Source organism: Nannobrachium achirus (assembly GCF_963921795.1).
Source record: "Nannobrachium achirus genome assembly, chromosome: 20".
Taxonomy (NCBI): Eukaryota; Metazoa; Chordata; class Actinopteri; order Myctophiformes; family Myctophidae; genus Nannobrachium; species Nannobrachium achirus.
In genome coordinates, this window is record NC_137827.1 from 29,106,438 (window position 1) to 29,116,988 (window position 10,551).

Below are 10,551 nucleotides of genomic sequence, written 5' to 3' on the forward strand. Positions count from 1 at the left end.
ACAAGTGTATAGAAAACATATTTTCAGCTAAGAATAAATATTTGGAAATAGATGTGTTTTATTCCCTTGCTTTCCAATGTGGAAAACGTTCTTCAGTGGTCTATCAGTCTTGCATGCCACCTGGTGGTAATCAGTGATGGAAAGTAACTGTACATTTACAAGTACATTTACTCAAGTAAAATAGGAAATAAAGTATTTCCTATTTTAAATTATTTTACTTCTCTACTAGATGGAAAGTAACTAAGTACATTTACTGTACTTGAGCAAAACATTTTAGGTATGTGTGAGCTTTTTTCCCCCGTAAATCAATACCCTACTGTCAAATGGACACATTTTGAGTTGGTAGATCTGCTATTGTCACTATTTGTGAACAAATGCAAAAGTATGGTACTTAAAGAGGTGGTGCCATGATTCCCCCCCCCCCCCCCCCTCTAAAACATGATTATCAGGTATTATGATTATACTAGGAGGAAGATTTTTTCCAAAAAAGTATACAGAAAGAGTTAAAATTGGGTTTTTATGTAGCCACACCCCCAGTTCATTAAGTATGCATGGATGTCATGGTGGGTGGTGACCTAGCTGAAGTTGGCCACACCCCACAGTGTTGGGTGAATGGTAATTAGGGGAGGAGTTGATTCTGTGATGTAAAAGTATCTGTGTTTTTTAACTGACACTTTTGACCACAAGATGGCAGCCTCCAAGAGAAAACAAACACCACCCTTCGCACCACGTTTCAAGCTTCTGTATCTGCTACTTTCGATGCTTTTGTGTGACACTGTTGTATGATAAAGTAGGACATTATTTATAAAAGATATATAGTGAAATTGGAGAAGGAATGTCTGCCTTTGTGTGAACACTTACAGCATACATCAAGTACTGTATTTTAATAGTGTTTTTATGTCAGCATTTTGTGATCTGTGGTATGTCCCTAACTGAGATTTGAACCTGAAAATATTCTTTTCTTTTTTCTTTTGTAACGTTGTTTGTTGTTTGTGTAATAAGAAAAAATACTATTTTGTTTTAAGCTGCAAGTAGCTAAATGAGTTGGGATACTGAGCTAATGATACAGAGGCTGTGGGTTCAAGCTCCACTGAAGGTCTTACTTTAAAGACCAGCAGAATAATTTCAAAACCAGTTCAGAAAGCATTGTGAGATGACCTTGCTGTGCTGGCGCAGCGGACTAGTAATGAGGTCTGTAGTAGAATACCTTTAATAAGTTTGTTCAAAAATGGCCGTGGCCGAGGCAGGTTCTGCTTGTGGTGTGTGGGCAATGCATGCAAGATCATACAGATATTCACTTAAGTAATGACTTAAAGATGAGAAGTCATTTATAAAGATGTATTACTTTGCTTCAGTCATACACCATTTGGCATTTGGCTGAAATTGTACCCACGCTAGTAAAGCAAGCCTGATAAAAGTATCAAACATGTATCAAACTAAAAAATGTAACAGAACACAGGGATATATTATATTTCTGTTAAGAAGTTTTGGGGGGAACCACAGACCCCCGTTGAGGAGTTCCGTGCACCCCCACGACCCAAAAAGGTGAGTCCCATAATCAAGGCGAAAAAAGTGAGTCCCATCAAGGCGAAACACCCGGAGAAAAATGAGTCCCAAAATCAAGGCGAAACACCTGGAAAAAGGTGAGCCCCATCAAGACGAAACACCCAGAGAAAAAGTGAGTCCCATCAAGGCGAAACACCCAGAGAAAAGTGAGTCCCATCAAGGCGAAACACCCAGAGAAAAGTGAGTCCCAAAATCAAGGCAAAACACCTGGAAAAAGGTGAGCCCCATCAAGACGAAACACCCAGAGAAAAGTGAGTCCCATCAAGGCGAAACACCCGGAGAAAAGTGAGTCCCAAAATCCCCAAAATCTCCAAAAAAGTGAGTCCCTAAATCAAGGCGAAACACCTAGAAAAAAGTGAGTCCCATCAAGACGAAACACCCGGAGAAAAGTGAGTCCCAAAAAAAAGTGTGTGCGTGCGTGCGTGTGCGTGCGTGTCTTCTGTGTTGTGCATGCTCCACGTGCTGCATTTTGTGCTGCAGATTTAAAAAATAATAATAATACTGCAGATTTGATGTTTGAGGGAAGATGAACCCCCGCCTAGACCCCCGTTGTGGAGTTCTGCGCACCCCCCACCGACTTTGCCGTAAAGTGGGCCGACATCCAAATTCTGGTGCGCATCTACTCGGGAAAAAAAAAATTCCGGTGCGCATCCACTCAGAGGTTGCAAAAGTGCATTTTTTGCACTTTTGTCTGGAATCGAGAGATTCTAGGCTAACCTTTTTTCACCCCCTAGTGGCGTAAAAAACTACCTCTGGAAACTCAGATTGGGCTGACCTGGACCTCTGGGTGTTTCGCCTTGATGGGACTCACTTTTTTTCCAGGTGTTTCGCCTTGATTTTGGGACTCACTTTTCTCCGGGTGTTTTGTCTTGATGGGACTCACTTTTTCCAGAAATACAAAATAATTCCCAATGTTGCATTGATTATTATATAGGCTACTTTCAGAGCGTTTGGTGTGTGTGAGACGTGTGTGAGACGTGTGTGTGACGTGTGTGTGTGTGTGTGTGTGTGTGCGTGTGTGTGTGTGTGTGTGTGTGTGTGTGACTGTGTGTGTGTGTGTGTGTGTGCGTGTGTGCATGCACGCAAAATTTACATTCACCATCCCATCTGAGCATACCAGAGCGCTTTTCATGCATGTCTTGAGAATGGAGATGCTCACTTTTTTCTTTTTACAGCATAATGGAGTAGATGCTGAAAGCTTTATTAGTTAATCGAACTCTAAATCCACCGCGTTTTACGGGCGGTAAACCAATTATGTATAGCCTACGAATACAGGTCACTTCGCCAAAAATCCAACACAACATAGATAGGCCTCAAAAATACTTTGTCGTTGTATCGACAGACCATTGGCTATTATCACGGAGCAGGGCGGGACTTCCGCTTTTACGGCAAACGGGCAGCCCGACTTCCGCCGCCGCTCTATCTCTATGGTGCGGGTAGTCTCGTGAGGCCTGACTGTTGCCTCGCGAGACTACCCGCACCATAGAGTTAAAGGGGCGGCGGTAGTCGGGCTGCCCGTTTGCCGTAAAAGCGGAAGTCCCGCCCCGCTCCGTTTTTATTATAACTCTATGGATAATAGCCTATTACGTCTTCTTGTGAAGTTGTATTTCGTTGTGACGTCATATTTCGACGTTTACGGGGTCTGACCAAACAGGTAAAATAGGTCCTGAAGACCTCGAAACACTGTCCGTCTTCTTCTTGCAACGCAGCTCGAAACACCGTCCGTCTTCTTGCAATGGAGCTGAGGCTCAGCTCTCTGATGCCAGAAATAAGGTAGGTAATAATGAGGTAGAAATAAGATATGGCTCTGTCTCAGTCACTCATAGTCATAGCATATTATTATTACTCTTATGAAGCTTCTTTTTAGCCCAAACCATGCCAGCCAGGGCTTGACATCAACCTTTTGAGGCACTTGTCGTGTGGACAAGTAGGTCTACATTTCCCATTCATTTGTCCAGGCACAAAAATCTTTTTCTTTACATAAATAAATAAGGCCCCTATTTAATGCATGCCCACAAGCATTTTTATTTCCGACAGCAGACGCTGTATATGTGCGTTACAGGTAGAACACATGCAGCACTGCCCTTATTAACTGAAGGTTAACATAAAAAAACACTTCAATAGTGTTAAGTGTCTGCTAGCACTGCAGTGTGATGGTCTCGAGACTTGAAGATCAAACTCTGAGCATAGACAGGTGTTCAAATCCCAATCCTCTAGAGAACCTTAACATTTTCAAGGCTAAAATACAAAAGCTGAAGTCAAAAGCACTAAGAGACATCTGCTTGGAGTGCCTGAGTGATGGTCTAACGGTCTAATGAACAGGCTCTCAGCACAGAGATAGAGATTCCATGTTCAAATACCAGTCCCCCTATGGTTCAATGCTGGAGTACTTTGATATTTTCAAATTAAAATACAAAGAAAACAAGTCAAAAGCACTAGAGACATCAGCTTAGAGTGACTGAGCTATGGTCTAGAGGTCTAATGATCAGCCTCTCAATACAGAGATTCAATGTTCAAACCCCAGCTCCCATTTGGTTCAATGCTGGAGTACTTTGACCTTTTCAAGGCTAAAATACAAAAGCTGAAGTCAAAAGCACTAAGAGACATCTGCTCAGAGTGACTGAGCCATGGTCTAGAGGTCTAATGAACAGCCTCTCAATACAGAGATTCAATGTACAAACCCCATCTCCCATATGGTTCAATGCGAGTACTTTGATATTTTCAAATTAAAATACAAAAAAAATAAGTCAAAAGCACTAGGAGACATCAGCTCTGAGTGATGGTCTAACGGTCTAATGAGTAGACTCTCAACACAGAGATCCCATATTCAAACCCCAGCTCCCCTAAGCTTCCATTCTGAAGTACTTTGACATTTTCAAGGCTGAAATACAAAAGAACAACTAAAAAGCACATGGAAACACTGAGCAAATGTCTCTTGTTGTTTTTGACTTCTTTGTTTGTGTTTTAGCCTTAAAATGTTAAGGTTCTCTGTAGGACTGGGATTTGAACAAGTCAATATCACTAAGAGACTTCTTCTCAGAGTGCCTGAGTGATGGTCTAGTGGTCTAATGAACAGACTTTCAACACAGAGATTTCATGTTCGAATACCAGTCTCCCTATGGTTCAAAGCTATAATACTTTGAACTTTTCAAGGTTAAATACAAAAGAAGAAGTCATAACCACTAAGAGACATTCTCCAGGAGTGACTGAATGATGGTCTGGTGGTCTAATGATCAAACACAAAGTGCAGAGGTTCCTAGTTCAAATACCAGTACCCCTATGGCTCAATGCTGGAATACTTTGAACTTTTCAAGGCTAAAATACAAAAGGATAAGTCATAAGCACTAAGAGACACCCACCAGGAGTGATTGAATGATGGACTGGTGGTCTAATGATCAGACTCAATGAACAGAGGTTCCATGTTCAAGTCCCAGTTTCCCCAAGGCTCAATGCTAGAACATTTTGACATTTTCAAGGCTAAAATACAAAATAATAAGTCATAACCACCAAGAGACACCCACCCAGGAGTGAATGAATGATGGACTGGCGGTCTAATGATCAGACTCAACATACAGAGGTTCCATGTTCAAGTCCCAGTTCCCCCAAGGCTCAATACTAGAACATTTTGACATTTTCAAGGCTAAAATTAAATCACAAGGTCTTTCAACGGTCAAAGGGCATGTCATGCTTTTAAAATGTTTTCAGTAAAACTCTAGTTGGACGGAGTTCTTTCACACATAACACCTTACCTTTACTTCTCAGGAAACAGGGGGAGAGACACCCCTCCCGATGGTCCTCCGTGTACCTTGATGGCATGGGACTTGAACCTGTCTGAAACCTGCCTGAAGCAGGGACAACCGATCAAGCACTCAGCCACTGCGCCAAGGCACCTTTGGGCCCTCAACAGGTGTTTCCTTGTGCTTTTGAGTTGTTCTTTTGTATTTTAGCCTTGAAAATGTCAAAGTACTCCAGCATTGAACATATGGGAGCTGGGGTTTGAACATTGAATCTCTGTATTGAGAGGCTGTTCATTAGACCTCTAGGCCATGGCTCAGTCACTCTGAGCAGATGTCTCTTAGTGCTTTTGACTTCAGCTTTTGTATTTTAGCCTTGAAAATGTCAAAGTACTCCAGCATTGAACCATATGGGAGATGGGGTTTGAACATTGAATCTCTGTATTGAGAGGCTGTTCATTAGACCTCTTGACCATGGCTCAGTCACTCTAAGCTGATGTCTCTAGTGCTTTTGACTTATTTATTTATTTTATTTTAATTTGAAAATATCAAAGTACTCCAGCATTGAACCAACTGGTATTTGAACATGGAATCTCTATGCTGAGAGCCTGTTCATTAGACCGTTAGACCATCACTCAGGCACTCTGAGCAGATGTCTCTTAGTGCTCTTAGCCTTGAAAATGTTAAGGTTCTCTAGAGGATTGGGATTTGAACATGTCTGTGCTCAGAGTTTGATCTTCAAATCTCCAGACCATCACACTGCTTATGTTAACCTTCAGTTAATAAAGGCAGTGCTGTGTTCTACATGTAACGCACATATACGGCGTCTGCTGTCGGAAATAAAAATGCTTGCAGGCATGCATTAAATAGGGGCCTTATTTATTTATGAAAAGAAAACGATTTTTGTGCCTGGACAAATGAATGGGAAATGTAGACCTACTTGTCCACACGACAAGAGCCTCAAAAGGTTGATGTCAAGCCCTGGCTGGCATGGTTTGGGCTAAAAAGAAGCTTCATAAGAGTAATAATAATATGCTATGACTATGAGTGACTGAGACAGAGACATATCTTATTTCTACCTTATTATTACCTACCTTATTTCTGGCATCAGAGAGCTGAGCCTCATCAGCTCCATTGCAAGAAGACGGACGGTGTTTCGAGCTGCGTTGCAAGAAGAAGACGGACAGTGTTTCGAGGTCTTCAGGACCCATTTTACCTGTTTGGTCACACACACCAAACGCTCTGAAAGTATAGCCTATATAATAATTAATGTCAAATTGGGAATTATTTTGTATTTCTGGAAAAAGTGAGTCCCATCAAGACGAAACACCCGGAGAAAAGTGAGTCCCAAAATCAAGGCGAAACACCTGAAAAAAAGTGAATCCCATCAAGGCGAAACACCCGGAGGAATGCAAATGAGGTCCAGGTCAGCCCAATCTGAGTTTCCAGAGGTAATCTTTTACGCCACTAGGGGGCTGAAGAAGTGGGTAATGTATGATTTGTGATAAAAATCAAAATCTACAAAGTAACTACTAACTATAAGTTGTCAAATAATTGGAGTAAAAGTACAATATTTGCCTCTGAGATGCAATGGAATAGAAGTAAAGTATTGGATATACTTAAAGCTATACTGTGTAAGTTGCTCAACTAGTGATCAGTTTTTCGGCCGGAGTCGTCGCGGACCACCGCCGCGGACCACCGGAGCGGCGCCGCAAACCACCGCGACCGATAGTAATCCGTGGAGGGGTAGAACGCATGGTAGAAGTAATTTTCTGGCCAGGATTTGTGGATTAAGAGGTTAAAATCCTTCACCATGGTAAACACTGTAGCCAAGCGGAGGCGCTTCCTGGAGACCAGAGCAGATAAGCTGTGATTGGCCGGTAGTGTACCATGTGTGCATGATCGGCGATGTGATTGGGCAACGTATACACAACGTATACAGATGATGCAGATTACGTCATTTTGGCGCGAAATCCCGCCCCTGTCACTGCTAAGAAGAAAACATATAAAGAGAAGGCTTCAGAAGCTGAAAATAACGGAGTGGGTGTTCTAAAACTTTAGCGATTTAACAGTTAGGACAATTTTAAGATTTGTTTTATAAAAAAAGTTACATGGTACAACTTTAAAGTAGGCCTACAATTACCTCAAAATTGTGCTTATGAGTATAAATCTACTTTGCTGTACATCCCTCACAACAACTGTCCTCAATTTAATGTTTAACTTTATGATCAATAGGCCTACATCAACAACAATATAACAAATGCATAGGAATATCAATCAAGAAAAACAATAACATAGGTAGACCATGCACCTAATCAGTAAAAGAAACTTCTAAAACCTAAAAATGCTATCTAGCTTTATGTATGGTCATTGAGGAAAGGGGAGTATTACAGTAGTGCTATGGGTTTGCGACAGGAAGATTATTCCACAGTTTGGGGGCCAGGAGGGCAAATTGTCAAGTGGATTTTTGTCCTAGGGTTTTTAGCGAGGGTTCTGTCAGCATCCCTGTACAACAGATTGTTGTTGTATAGGCCTCCTTGGACCCTTTCAGGGTTAAAATACAAAATAATTAGTCAAAAGCACCAGAAAATACCTTCAGTGAGTGTAGTGTAGTGTGCTAAAGATCAGACTTTTATGGGACTTGAACCTGCCAGCTGTCTGTAGCAGAGGTAACCAAACAAGCACTGCAAACCACTGCACCAAGGCACCTTTGGGCCCTCAGCAGGTGTCTTCTTGTGCTTTTGACTTGTTCTTTTGTATTTTAGCCTTGAAAAGATGGCACTCCAGCATTGAAATATAGGAGGACTTGGATTTGAACATGGTACCTCTGTGCTGAGAGTCTGATGATTAGACCACAACACCATCGCCCAGTCTCTCTGAGCCAACGTCTCTTTGTGTTTTTGAGTTGTGTTCCCTATGCTACACGATATCATTACATTAGGAATAATTGCCATCTTTAGCATAACATGTCCCCTTGGCCCCCGTTACATTGATTCATTGAAAATTTGTCCCATTCATGTGTGATGCATTTGAAGCTTTCTACAAGCTTTGTATAATGTAGCGGTTCTACAAGCAAGCACATCAGTGCATGCAGTGCAGGTTGTGTTGAGTCACTTCTCCAACACAAGGTCCTATAAATTATGAAAAGAATACAGTAATTCATTGATAAAAGCATGCAAGCCTACTCTTGAATACTTAAGTACATTTAAAAGAAAGTACTTTTTTTACTCTTACTTGAGTGACATTTTGACTGAGCTATTTTTACAATTTGAACAGGAGTATCTTTACTCTTACTCGAGTACTCTGTCCATCTCTGATTATAGATAGCCTATACTGTTTTCTTGTCTGCAACCATACATTTTCCATTTCCATACTTATCCAGACCTGGAAATTACTCAAATCAAATTCCATACTTGTGTCAGAACCCTGTACTTTGGCACATTACTTGCAATATTAAAGTTTCTCTTTTTGGCCAGGCATTTAAGTCTGTCTCTACTGCAACTGGGATTTTAACACTAGTTTGGCTTTAATTAAACACTAGTAAGACACCTGAGGGTGGAATGCGACCTCAGGGTGACATGCAACCTCGCCCTAAAGGGGCGAGGTCGCGCCAATTCTTGACCATCTGGCCAACCACAGCGTTTCTCTGACGATTCTAGTTGTTGTCATTCTGGGGGGAGTTTGTTCATGTTTTTGTGAGGGTATCAACCCTAGGAGACACAGGGAGAACATGCAAACTCCACACAAAGGCCCTATCGCTCACACCCTAGGTTGGGTTGGCGATAGGGCCTTTCTGTGTGGAGTTTGCCTAAACATGGAGATGTGGTACAGAAGGACTCATATATGGGCATAAAAAGTATGTCATGTGACATCACTTCCTGTACAGACAGTCAGACAGACAGCCATTGACTCCGACCTAACAATGGCTACTGTCTATGACGGTAGTTCCATATGACATATTGGACTAGACTATCTCCATATATAGTGTTATCCACATCTCCATGTTAGGACTCATATATGGGCATAAAAAGTATGTCATGTGACATCACTTCCTGTACAGACAGTCAGCCATTGACTCCGGATTAACAATGGCTACTGTCTATGACGGTAGTCCCATATGACATATTGGACTAGACTATCTCCATATATAGTGTTATCCACATCTCCATGTTTAGACAGCCATTGACTCCGGCCTAACAATGGCTACTTTCTATGACGGTAGTCCCATATGACATGATGGACTGGACTATCTCCATATATAGTGTTATCCACATTTCGTGTAGCCGCCCTGTACAGGAAGTGATGTCACAAATCGCTGACATCACACTGACATCACAGAGGAAGGTCACGAGGATACGGAAGGAAGGTCACTCAAGCGACACGGTTCTTCAGAGTATATGCAACCTTCGGTCGCAACGACCTTCGGTCGCAACAATGACAAGTTTGCATTCTGGTGTAAATTTGGTTGATTTTATTAACAAAAGAAAATAACCGGACACGCAGTCAAGACAAATTCATTGTGTTATTAAGGGCACAGTCACACCACACTAAAATTCTACTCTGGTTTTATGGTCTTGCGCATCTTTAAAGATGAAGTGTCATGATTCCCCCCCCCCCCAAAAAGAAAACATGATTATCAGGTATTATGATTATACTAGAAGGAAGATTCTTTCCAAAAAGTGTACAGAAATAGTTAAAATTAGGTTTTTATGCGATTCGAGTCTGGTCTAGCCAACACCAACTCGGGACTCCTGGATCGCTGCCCTCCACACACTCCTATCCAAGCTGAGCTCTTGTCTTCAGTGTTGTTAGCTTGTGCATATTATGTCTGTCATGAAGTCCTTCAAGCACTCACTCTAACAGCTTAATTGATGGAATGTTGCACAGGCTTAAACAAAAGGTCTTAAGAACTAAAACGTTTTGCAGGTCAGCAAATTATTGGCTTAGAAATGCGACAAAAACAAAAAAAGAAATCTCCACAAATTCAAGGCTTCGTGGGGTGTGTAATTATTGATAGAAATTATTTTGGATGAACTACTCCTTTACTTTACTCTTTGCTGTCTTTTGGACAGCAAAGAGGGGGAGAGATATTTCACAGACATCAACTCCATCTTTGCCTTTTTACTTATTTTGAGATTCAATAAAAACGCCTTAGTGTTTGTATTACCGAAGAGACCCAAAGATAGAGTTCAGTTCATATGCAACACTGTGTCTGGCCTAATAATTTACAAAATAAAAAATGCAAAAGGTT